The following is a 12969-nucleotide window of genomic DNA, read 5'->3' as shown; positions in this document are numbered from 1 at the left end:
GAAAAGTTTCGAATAACCTACGCATCGATTTTTAATAATTTTGTTTTTTTTATTTTTTAAATTTAAGAGCTAATTCAAAAATTTGGGCGAAGGTGACGTGCCTGTAGGGAAATTTCTTGAAAGTCACCTTTGTTGGAAACGGTGTTTGCTGTCTACCATGTGCACTCGAACATTCTTGGCAGCTGTTAGCAGAAATGCTGACGAGACAATTCTGACCTTGAATTGTTGCTGCAGATATTAACGTAAAGCGACACAGGTGCTGCTGACATTCTCATCGAGCGATGATGCCATCGTTCACCTGACTTCACGTCAAATCACGTGATTAGAAAAGCAAGAGAAGAGGTCAGAAACAATCGATTCGTTGCGATCGTGTGCAAATGTATGGGTTTTAATCGTAAACAAAAAGACTCGTTTGTCAAACGTCGAGTGTAAAGAGTGTCAGCGATGCACACTTCCAAAATTTCGCATTGGGATCGTTAACGTGCTCTTTTCTGTCAAGGTCGAATCGGTCGTTGGCGTTGAATGTGTACTGCACTGCGCATAATGTGTATTGACACAGAGAGGCGAGGACAGTTTTATGTAATGAGGTTTTGTGGGGCGAGTTACAGAACTTTCATTTCTCTCTCTCTCTCTCTAAAGAAACGTTTTGAAAAAATAAAATAATCTTAACATTTTTAAACTGTGTAATTTGAAAAATTATACGGCCCTTACGCAATAACAAGTGTTTGTTCCGTTTACGCTTCGAAAGATAAGGTTCAGCTGTTTTTGTTAATTATCTTTGTTTTCTATATGAACATTGAAAACATGTACGAGGTGTTGTATTACACACACTCGAAAATATTTATAATTCCGTTATTTTACAAAATATATAAACCTATTTTTATACATAAGCGTACACATAATACTAACTTGTAAGCTTTAAGTGTGTAAATCTTGTAAAAGAAAAATGAAACTTAAAAAGTTGCTTTGGGTTCATAACATTTTAGAAAAACAGAACCAGACTGTTCCATTTTTTTAATTTTATGAGCTTGATAATGTATCTTTTTAAGTCTAATTTTTATATTTATTGCTTAGTACAATAAATTAAAATTTTGTGCTCGCATCACTATAGATAATGATGTCACCAACACGATTATCGTGATAAAGATAACCTCTTANAAATTAGCTTTACAACATAAATATTGATTTTTTTTATACTATTATGGTTTGATAACATAAAGTAGTTGTTAAACCTTGTTATTTTTAGCAATATTATGCTGTAATATCAAAAACAATCTTTATTTAGGATTTAGTTCTGTACCAATGCTGATTATTGTATCTGTTCTATTATTTAAAAGTTTATCTGAAGTCATGTATGTGTAATTTTGTTTTGATAATGTGTAAAGATGGAAATGCCTGCTACATAATTTGTTTTATATTAATAAATGTATGAGATTTTTATGTATAAATACATCTAAAGTTAGTTCAATTTGATTTTGCTTTTGTAGTAATTTTGCATATATCTTGCTCACATTAATGATATTCTCAATAGAGAATTATTTAAATGTTTTAAATATAATTTCCTCTTCTAAAATTTTCCTGCGTAAAGATTTAATATGCGAAAATAGATAATTGCATTTCACGTAATTAGAAAATCGTCAGTATGAAATATTTAGATTTTATCATCAAGAATTTTTACTGTTGTTTGCTTCATTGTCAGTCGGGTTGCTTAATCATTGTTTATTACGTGACACTAATTTAAATTACAGAAAGCAAATTTTTTTTTATGTTCATATTCTGACATCAATATAATAGAAATATATTTATGTTTATAAATGCTGCGATGATAGTTAATTACAGATAATTATGTTCAAATTACTTTAGTTTTAAGGCTAAAAGAATGGAATATTTTTTTTTTTTTTGGTGTTAGAGATGATTTCTGTTCCGCAAACTTGCTGTGAGCATTCTATGGAGAAAAAAGATTCTGAAGTTTATTTGAAAAATTATTCCAATGTACTAAAACAAATTATTTTATTTGTAGACAATTTTGTGTTGACTATTTTCTACAATACAATAAAATTTATTAGTTTATTGCTTTACTGTTTTGTGAGTAAAGTAAACACGAACTTGCTTATCGATTTTTGAATATATTGATGCTAATGCTCCGCGCAGTAAAATAAATATGAATGACGTCCGACGGCTTCAGATAGATAGCTTCAGAACTGCTGCTATAACAGAAGATTTAGTATAGAATTGTCTTAATTTTAAAAATGTTTCAGGTCTTACTTTCATTTAAAACATTTGGAATTTGTGAGAATGTATGAAAATAAATAAATAATTATGATTTTTAGATGTATCCAACTTCCAAGCATTTTTTAATTTTATGGATACTCGAATCTTGATGCAGAGTTTTTGTGTTTATCATGTCAATGCTCCCGGACAAGAAGAAGATGCACCTCCTCTTCCAGATGGGTAATTGATCTGCTTTTTTTTTTCCATTATAACAGTAGAAAATTACATAAATTGGAATAATAAAATTTAAGAAAATTATGAAAACGTGATCGGCATTAGAATGAGCAGAATGTTATTAAGCTGATGTTTTCGATAACCTTTACCATCCATAGACATTTTTATCCTACTATTAAACTGTCGTAATTCGAGCTCGTATTAACAGCGCTTAAAATAAAATTTAAGAAAATTATAAAACCGTGATCGGCATTAGAATGAGCAGAATGTTATTAAGCTGATGTTTTCGATAACCTTTACCATCCATAGACACTTTAATGCACATTTTCATGCAACAGCAAATCTTAACACTATGTTCATTCCTGTTTTGATATTACCGAACACCATGCTATAAATGTAATTGCAAAGTGGTTTTTCTTAATGCAAACTCCCATAAATGATCAGAATTACAGCTCTAATATAATCTTTAACTTCAAATAAAATACAGCTTATGTTCTTCTTTATTTTTGAAATTTCAAATTATAATTAAATAATAAATAATTCATAATTTAGTTGGTAAGTACAACAAATCTTTTTATTATTTGTAATTTATATAACCTCTTGATTTAGGAAATTCGAGTATGTAAGCAATATTTTCATACCTAAAGAAGCCAGATAAGCTATCCTCATCTTTTGGACATTTATAAAATGAGGTTGGATAAGCGAAAATACAGGAAAATATCTTCAGCTTCCTCTTTTAAAACTTCTTGTTCAAGGTAACACGTCAAACTCAATTTATGTTATAGTTAAAGTTCTCAAAGAAACCTCAAAAGTATAGATTTTTTAAAGATGCGCGGAGGAAATAAATAGGAAAAATAGACTAATTGATATAAAGTTAAGACATCGAGTTACAAATATATAATTTAATTAAATTAGTTCATAGAAAGAATAAATAGTTTGAAGGAGGAAAATGATTTCGAGATAAGCCATTTCTTTACCTGTCTTTCTTCTCCGAATTCAACGTATGATTTAAATCTCGGTTGTTGTCCCATCTATACATTTCTTTTCTTAATTATAACTACTAGTTAATTAAACTATCTGATATTTATAATGTTAACCTTACATTGTCTTTCTAAAGATAAATATTTAAAAAAAATAATAATAATTTTAAAAAAAAGGGGCAGCCAATGCCGATGGCACATTTAAGAGATCAATGTACTTCAGACAACAGTAATATCAATTTTCAATTATTTTCGTCTGAATTGGAGAAGAAGTGTTGTATTAAATTACAACTTTTCCATTCTTATTAATTAGATTTTAAAAAATTTAAATACGAGACGGATCAAAGTTTCTCTTCTTTCAAATCAGTAATAAAATTTCAAACCTTAAATTATTGTAAAATTAAACTTTTAATATAAATATTAAATTAATAATAATTTAAATAGCCTGCTTTTTAAACGGTTATTGATCCTATTAATAACATTCCATATGTCTGACAATAATATGCTATTTATAAAAGTTAATAGGCAATTTATTTTGATTTTTTTAACGTTTTCATCAGCTGATAAATTTATATAATTAAATCGGATTAAATATTTCTTTGAATCGGGAAATATTTTTATTGACGTTTTAAAATAGGTGTTAATGTTGTATATATGTTTTTTCTTTCCTCGAATGAAGGTTATTTTAATATTATTAATATATAAAACTGGTGTGACAATTATATTGTTTCTTTGAGTAAGTGATGCCATCTAGTAGATAAAATATCAGTATTACAATTTTTTTTAATTTTTATACTGTATTTACATGCTTCTTCTGGGAATAATCATGCGAATTTATGAAGTAAAATAATGTGAAATGAGTATAATTTAAAGATGAAGTTGAGTTAAATAACTTAGAAAAGTGTTAATTGATAATAATTAAAAATAATCATGTAATTATCTAATAAAACAACGCGAAAACACAAGTTATAGATCTACAAGTTATTTTAAAATCATAATTTTTTTGGTATTTTATAAGCACATAATTTTCTTAAAATTTTATCTAACGTCAGAGTTAAAAAGTAATAAAATTCTATATTATAAATTTTGCTTAATAAGTTTTTTATGAAATGATGATTAGATTTTTTCTAACATGGATAAGATCGCTATTTTGCGTGATTCACTGTATTACGATCGGTAAAATCATACATTTTAATCAAAATAGATAGTTAGAATCACATAAAAGAAGAAGAAGAAGAAAAAGAAGAAAAAAGCATTTATTCGAATCAATATAAATTAAGATGTGTTAAATTTATATTATTTTAGACAATGTAGTGAAACTTGAACAAGGTTCAGCCAGTTATTATTATCACAAAAGATTGATACACCCAATGCCAAAGTTCCATAAGGTCATCCACCTAAGATATGCAGAAATCACGTAGGCAGTCTTCTTAAAACACCCTTCTTCTTATTAAAGATGATTGAAAACTCAAACGCCCTTATTTTAAAAAAGTATACACGTAGAGTACCATTTTTGATTCTTGAATTTAATAAAGACACAAAAGGACAAAAGCAAATGATTCTGCTTTCAGTGGAACGTTAACAAGAAAGAAATGTGCCTTCGAGGCTTTGACCTTGGCAGTGAAACCTCGCAAAAACCATTTCACCATCAAACGTGATCACGTAAAAAGAAGTAGATAGCCTTTAGATAAATGATCTTGACAAATTGCGTGTATCTTCGTTCTAAAATCGGGCATGATTTGTTCCTTTGGTGAACTGTACTCCTTCAAGGCATAATAATAAAAAAAAACCAAAATCACTAGAGTCAAGATTTCAAAACGTTAATAAGAAACATGCTATTAGCAGTGTGTAATCTTCGCCTTCGAGATAAGAAGACGTTTAATTCTTACTACTAAAATCTTATTTATCAATATTGTTCCGAGTGACAAATTAATGATGCTTATCGTGTTTCTTTAAACGGGGATATAAATACTGAACACAATAGATATGAACTAAAGGCCCAGCATTACCGAATGAACTTTCAATAATCAAAAAAAGATAACTATTGACAAATTCAAAGAAACAAACATAGAACAATACAATAATTATTTATTTATTTTTTATTTTTGTGGCTTGTAATGACAAGATAAAAGATATATATTAAGTTAATCTACAATACAATTGTACTAATTCCGGTTTCAATTTCATTTTTGTTTTATATTTAGGAATTTAAGATTTTCTTCTGGATAACTTAGAATGATAACAAATTAAAACACTGACAATACATTGGTCTAATAATTAGAAATTAAAAAATAAAGTCTATAATATTATAGAAGTTAATTTGCTATTCATGGAAAGACTGTTATTCTGGAAGAATGTTTTATTAAGAAAATTTAAATCATTTTAACTAAAATAATTTTCATAAGTTTCTTAATATTTATTATTTTTCAAAGTAAACATTTAAATTGTATAAAGTTTTGATCACAAATAACAAATAAATAAAATTAAATGAAATAAACAACTGTTTAGTTTGTTTAACTGCTTTAAAAAAGTTAACTTTTTGCAGCTGAGAAGTATAAGAATAAAGCAAATAGAAATAAGATTTGATATAAATTTCTTCAAGGAAGATGGAAGGATGTATGCAATATATAATAAGAAATATGCAAATTAAAATGGAATGAAAATTAACTTATATTACATGACATTTAAATGTTAGAAAAATGAATATTTTATATAAAAACATAGCCTCAATCATTGTTTATTGTTATGAATAAACTTATTCTATATTTAATATTGTATAACTTTAATTTTTAATCATTTTTATCCATATAAGAAATAAGATATTGCAATTAAGAACATAAACTGTAATTTATAATTTAAAAATTGTATATGAGTTTATTATGAACTTGAAAGATGTTTCTTTCAATTCTTATATATTAAGCCATTAAGCTATCCAATTTAATTATATGATATTTGCTTCGAATACAAATTATTATATATAAATTTGAAAATTGGTCAAACTGTACAATAAATACCATCGAAACAATTAGACTCTTGCATTTAAATTTCTTAAAAAATAGAAATCGTGGGAAGATTCACGACTTGGACACACCCAGAATTTAAATTTAATTATTATACACGAACATAATATATATTTTAAAAAATGCTATAAACAAGATTATTTAAATAATAATTCAGTTTTTACATTATATATTAAGTGCCAAGGTGGGCATTCTGGTTTAACCATTAATTTGAATTTTTCATAAATCTTGATAAGAAAAAAAAGGATGTAAAGTCGATTAATATGAATTGTACGATATATTAGCTCCATCGAAATACTAGAATTTTGATTTCAAGAAAAAAAAAATCGTTTCTTATCTTCTATTAATTTGTAATTAAAAAGTTAATAAAAGTAGTCTAAGTCTCAATCTGCGTTAAAACTCAGCTTTTCATCTATTTTTCTAATGTTTAATGTGAAATATTTTGGTAATTCGATCTAAATGACCCATTTTTTTTAAACAGCATTCACATACTTCGAAAGATGGCATCAGCAATCCCTTTATAACATCATAACATTCATGATAATTAGGCTTGATTAATTATCATTTCAGCTTTAAAACTTGTAGTGATTTTGGCAAAGTATAATTAGATATAAATGTAATTCTTGAAGAATTTTCAGTACTTATTATCAATCATAATCTTGCCATTTGAAAAGCTTTCAAGTACGTTTAGATATTAGGAACCTCTTATGGTCTTTTTGAATTTTATGGTTTTAAGATCTTACCTATTTTAGAAATAAGAAAATATTTATTCTTTCTACTGAGCCCTTTATAAACATCGTGTATGTGTATTATATATAATAGCTAACATATATTTAGATCTATATTTTTGTCAATTTATTAGACTATATCAGTACTTCCCAACCCGTTTATCGCGGAAATATTAAATATTTTTTAGAATTCCATCTAGTAGATAAAATATCAGTATTGCAATTTTTTTTAATTTTTATACTGTATTTACATGCTTTTTCTGGGAATAATCATGCGAATTTATGTAGTAAAATAATGTGAAGTGAGTATAATTTAAAGATGAAGTTGAGTTAAATAACTTAGAAAAGTGTTAATTGATAATAATTAAAAATAATCATGTAATTATCTAATAAAACAACGCGAAAACACAAGTTATAGATCTACAAGTTATTTTAAAATCATAATTTTTTTGGTATTTTATAAGCACATAATTTTCTTAAAATCTTATCTAACGTCAGAGTTAAAAAGTAATAAAATTCTATANATTTATTCTTTCTACTGAGCCCTTTATAAACATCGTGTATGTGTATTATATATAATAGCTAACATATATTTAGATCTATATTTTTGTCAATTTATTAGACTATATCAGTACTTCCCAACCCGTTTATCGCGGAAATATTAAATATTTTTTAGAATTTTGAATAAGCTCTTTTTTAATCTTTCATCTTTTTACCGCCGGCCAACAAAAGAGAGAAGAAGGTATTCGCTGAAATGCTGATTGTTGTAAAATTTGCTGCATCTGCTTACCCCTCTCACAAAAGTTAAGTGCATTAATACGTATGTAGGCGTACTAATTCTGGAGCTTCTTTAAATATTCTTTAAAATTTGAAATGCCATATACAAAAGTGTTCCTCAACTGAAAGTTCCTTGAGAAGTGAAGATGCTCCTAAGTTCTCTCTCTTTCCTATCCGTTCACGTACCCAAAACTTTTCTCCAGTTTTTCCATTCCTCAATGATACCAAGAACTTCATCCAATAAAACACTATAAATTTTTGGCAGACACTTTTTTCAATAAAAAAACCGTAGACGGCGCTGGTCCACACCCCGCGAATTTGTGAGCAACTGTCTCTTCTACTGTCATATTAAAATAATATTGTCTAAACAAAATAAATAAGTAAATAAAGAAGAGCCGAGTGTTGGCCTGTTACTCGATCCAGTTCCTGGGCCGAGTTACATATCCAATATAAACGAGGTTTTACGACACATCGTCGTTTTTGCCGTTGTCAGCATTGCAAGTTCGATAATGGTAAGTTTTGAAACTAAATTTCTCTGAAACTCTCTTCCGCATGTCCAGAAACGTTAGCATACAAAATTTGATTGATTTTGGCCTGTTGCATATTCCTCTAGATAGCATTCAATAGAAGGTATTTAAATTACTATCAGTCTGTAAAAAATTTAATTCTGTCCACTCCAGGCAGTTTAAATCTGAAAAATAGAAAAGTACAATTGGAAAGCGCATCATTTACAACAGAGATGGCGAACCTTTTTGAATCCATGTATCATATAGTAAGTAGTCTATACTTATCTTTAAAAATGTTTATGCGTGCTGAAAATTTAGACTTCGAATAACGATATTTAAATAAATGAAACGAATATGCTTTAATTATCTCAAATAAACTGATTGAAAAAGGATGATCACATGATAATTGATAAAGATATGTGATAAATCAAAATTGTTTGATACGTTACGTGCCAGATGATATTTCCTAACGTTCCACTTTGGGCACTTTGGTAACGTTCCACCCTTAATTTATAATTTTCAAATACATGAGAACTGAGAAATTACTAAATAATTTTGCTAATCGCTTTTTGAACTACAGTACATTACAGTATAATTTCTATACTGCTGTATAGAAATTGATCAATAGGATATTAGAATAAAATTGAATTCATTTTAATTGAATTTTTTAGTTTCTCATTCCACACCTTGTCGGTTCCAAAAGGGATTTTTCTTATGTCTATCATGCCGCAATTTTTGAAGTATCAAATAGGTCTTCAAGTAGCTCCGCTCACATCAGTTAATGTGTTATACGCTCACATTATTGTGGATGGATAAGGAACTTTTTAGCGTAACAACTAAATTTCCGAGTGTTTAAAGATATTCAAGATATCATCATCATCGCTCATTAGATGATTAACTACGTATCTATGTATCTATCACGAATCTGTGTATTAAAGTAGAAACTTCAGTTGGGTTTAAATACTAAAAAGTGGAACGAGGATCTAATTTCTTAGCTGTAATTCAGCGGTAGGTAACCTACGGCAAACTCCGGCCCCCGAACGTATGTAATCCGTCTCTTGGTAGTTTTCAAAATATATATAGCAAATGCCCCGCAGAATAATACGCAATTATATAATTAGATTTATTGTAACTTTTATTATACATTCATTGCTTATGTGTTGCCCGTTGTAAGATTTTTTTGGGTACGTCCTTCTTTTTAATTGTTTTCGTACGTTCAATCAATTGGTCGATCGTGATTGACTTGTTAACCAGGCTGGCTGTAAATCGTAAAGATCTAGAAAATGTGATCCTCGCATATGCATGCACTTTCACATTTTATTTGACCCGCTATTTAAAAAAGATACTATTAAAGGAAAAGTATGATGTACAGGGGCAAGACACTACTAATTTGAGGTGAAGAGCTTATGATTAAATTAAACTTTAAATTAAATAAATTAAAAAATATGATTAAAAATTTCATCCATCATTGTGACGATGTCACAATAAATAATTTCTCGTTATTAATAGTTATAATAGATTCTTTAAGGTTTAATCCTTCTAAAAAACTGCATAATATTTTCATTTATCATAAAATCAATTATTTCTCTACAATTTTATGATAAATGAAAGCTAAATAATCTGTTAATATTTCAGAAGATTATAGGTTTTCGACTCATAACATTTTTTAAGAGTGAGAATTAAACTTCTGTGAGAGTTGAAAACAATTTTCCATACATTCTTTTTATTTTGTTTGATTAAAGCATTTATTTCCATTCGAAAATTCATTACAAGCTTACTTGAATGGTAATCATTATCGTTTCATTAAAAAAATGAATATGAAATTTGACTTTTATTTCATTTCTATTTATCAAAAGCAAGAAAATGTTAACCGTTATTCAAAAACATCACATTAATAAATACAGTAAAACCTGTCTGTGGCGACCACCCACGGTTCGTTCAAAAAGTGGTCTTTTAGACAGGTGGTCCTCCAATACAGGTAGTGCTGTAATACCGTATTTCCGTACGTATTTTGCGCACTTTTTAGCCATTTCTACTAAGCAAAACTCGAGGCGAGAAAAAATAAGCGAATTTTTTCAACGATAGGGCTATATTGGTATTGTATTTTATTCTCATCGGATAACCCGATTTACAGGAGTCGTCACGATATTATAAGACAGATTTAACACCAATATTTTAAAGATTAATACAATAGTCGCGTTTTCTCGATTATAATGCACTCTTTCTTTTTTCCGACTTATTTAATTCGACTCGGTTCTTTTCGTTCGCTCCTCAGTTACATATACTGTACAGTACTGTACAGCAGGGGTGGCCAACAAGTCGATCGCGATCGACCGGTCGATCGCAAAACCAATTTTGGTCGATCGCTCGCGATGTCTTGACTTAATGTGTTACATTTGTAAGTTGTAACCGAACGCAACGCGCAAACGCAACTGTAATGATATCGGATCTCTTCGTTTTTCTTCAGATGCGGTTTTGTCGGTCCATGTGCAATCCATTTGCTTTGTCTACATTTCTTATTCCCCTTTTAAAAGGGAAATAAGAAGTTGTAAAAGGGGAATAAGAAGTTGTAAAAGGGGAATAAGAAATGTAGACAAAGGGTCGTAAAAACGAAAAAAAGAAGGGACAGAGAGAGTAGGTCGGGACATAGTAGAGAGAAGAAGGGTGAAGTGGCGGTCCCTGAAAGTGACAACGTTGAGTTTCAATTTTTCTTCTGTTTAAAATGTAAGTACCTTTTCTTCGTGTTTTAAATTAAACTGTGGCTTTTCTTTTCTATCTAAACTTAGTATGTATTTCACACCTCCCTCCCCCTCGCCACTTAGACCAGGGATGGGCAACCCTTTTCTGTGTAAGGGCCGCATTTCAAAACTTTTGAACTAACGCCGGCCACATACAAGATAAAAGAGGGGANGAACTTGAATGAAAGAAATCTGCTGAGTATCTATTATAGACCAGAGGCAGTAGCAGGATTTATGTTCTTTTGAGGCCCTAGGCACAATTTTGTTACAAGGCAGTTTATGTAAAAGTTTTTTAATATTAAAAACACAATAAAATCCTTAAACAATAAAAAGTTTTTAAAAGCTTTTTAAACATTCACTAAATTTTTAGAGGCATATTATCTTTTTGTAAGTAATTTTCGAGGTCCTCGAGACGAAAGGCACTAGGCGCATTCTTAGTGCGCCTATTGGATAATACGCCACTCACACAGGGAGTCGTGCTTCGATGCTTTAAGGCATGTATAGTCTTTTGTAGCGTCTAATGAAGCCTTATAAAATAGAAAATAGTATAAGAAAGATAAGTTTTTGAGCACTTATTTTATTCACTTTTCAGATAAATTAACTAAAAAACCAGCGTACTAACAAGTAGTTATAATAATTTTACTTTATTATTAATTATAAAACCCATTGTTAATGTATTCTAAACGTATGCATTATACTTCTACAACCTGTAATACAACATTTGGCCTAAAGGGTCAAATTTCACAGCTTAGGGCCTTAATGCCTTGAAATAAAATTTTGCCTTTGAATTAAAACAGATTTCTCACTTCTGAAGTACAAAAATTTGCTTCAAAATATCACAGATGATCTTCAGCATTACTAACTTTATACTTTGGATATTAACTCAATGGAAACAAAAATTATTGTAAATAGAAATTTTAAACATATCTATATTAAGTTGCAGTGTAATATTTTAAAAATTTATAAATTACATGTAATGAATATAAATTAGAATTCCAAGAAAAATATTTAATTAGCATCTTCCGTTTTACTATAATTAAAAAATAAAAAATAATAATAAAAATTGCAACAAATTAACGAGAATTATATACCCATGAAAATGAAATTCAATACTAAGAAATAAAGATGATATCATTACAAGTGTAAATATAAATTTTTGATTATTCATTATTGTTATAAGTTGACAATTTAATATATATAATAATGAAATATTTTTACAAACTCATCTCCTGTAAAGGTTTTAATTTATCACATTAAATATACAATGAAGCCTCTAACATTATTATATTTCAATGAAGTTAAAAGCATAGTCGAAAACATAGATTCACACGAATATTATCATATTTTTTCCAGATGTAAATTAGATTAGAATTCTCCAAAAATAATAAAATAGCAAAAAATTCTATATAGGAAATTACCGCGAAATTTGAAATATTACACAGTTTTATAACATTGTATAAAAAAATATAGTTATTTCACTTATATTACATAAATAAGTGTAATGTGATATGTATCATAGCATCACAATTCTAATTCTAAGGTCAAAAAGTTTTAGATATTAACAATATCTCCGGAAAAAAAAAAATTATTAGTGTTATCTATAACTACGTAATCTCAAATAAAGCATTACTGTACAAATTCATTTGAAATATAACGAAAATATTTGTCGAAATGATTTAATTTCCGTTGTAACGAAGTTCGTTATTATTTTAATTAAGTTATAAGATTAATGTCTTTAATAAGAATTATATACTTAATTATAATAAATACAGTAT

Source organism: Centruroides sculpturatus, unplaced genomic scaffold (assembly GCF_000671375.1).
Source record: "Centruroides sculpturatus isolate CEXI.00-Female unplaced genomic scaffold, Cexi_2.0 scaffold25, whole genome shotgun sequence".
Classification (NCBI taxonomy): Eukaryota; Metazoa; Arthropoda; class Arachnida; order Scorpiones; family Buthidae; genus Centruroides; species Centruroides sculpturatus.
This window is presented reverse-complemented; position numbering follows the sequence as displayed.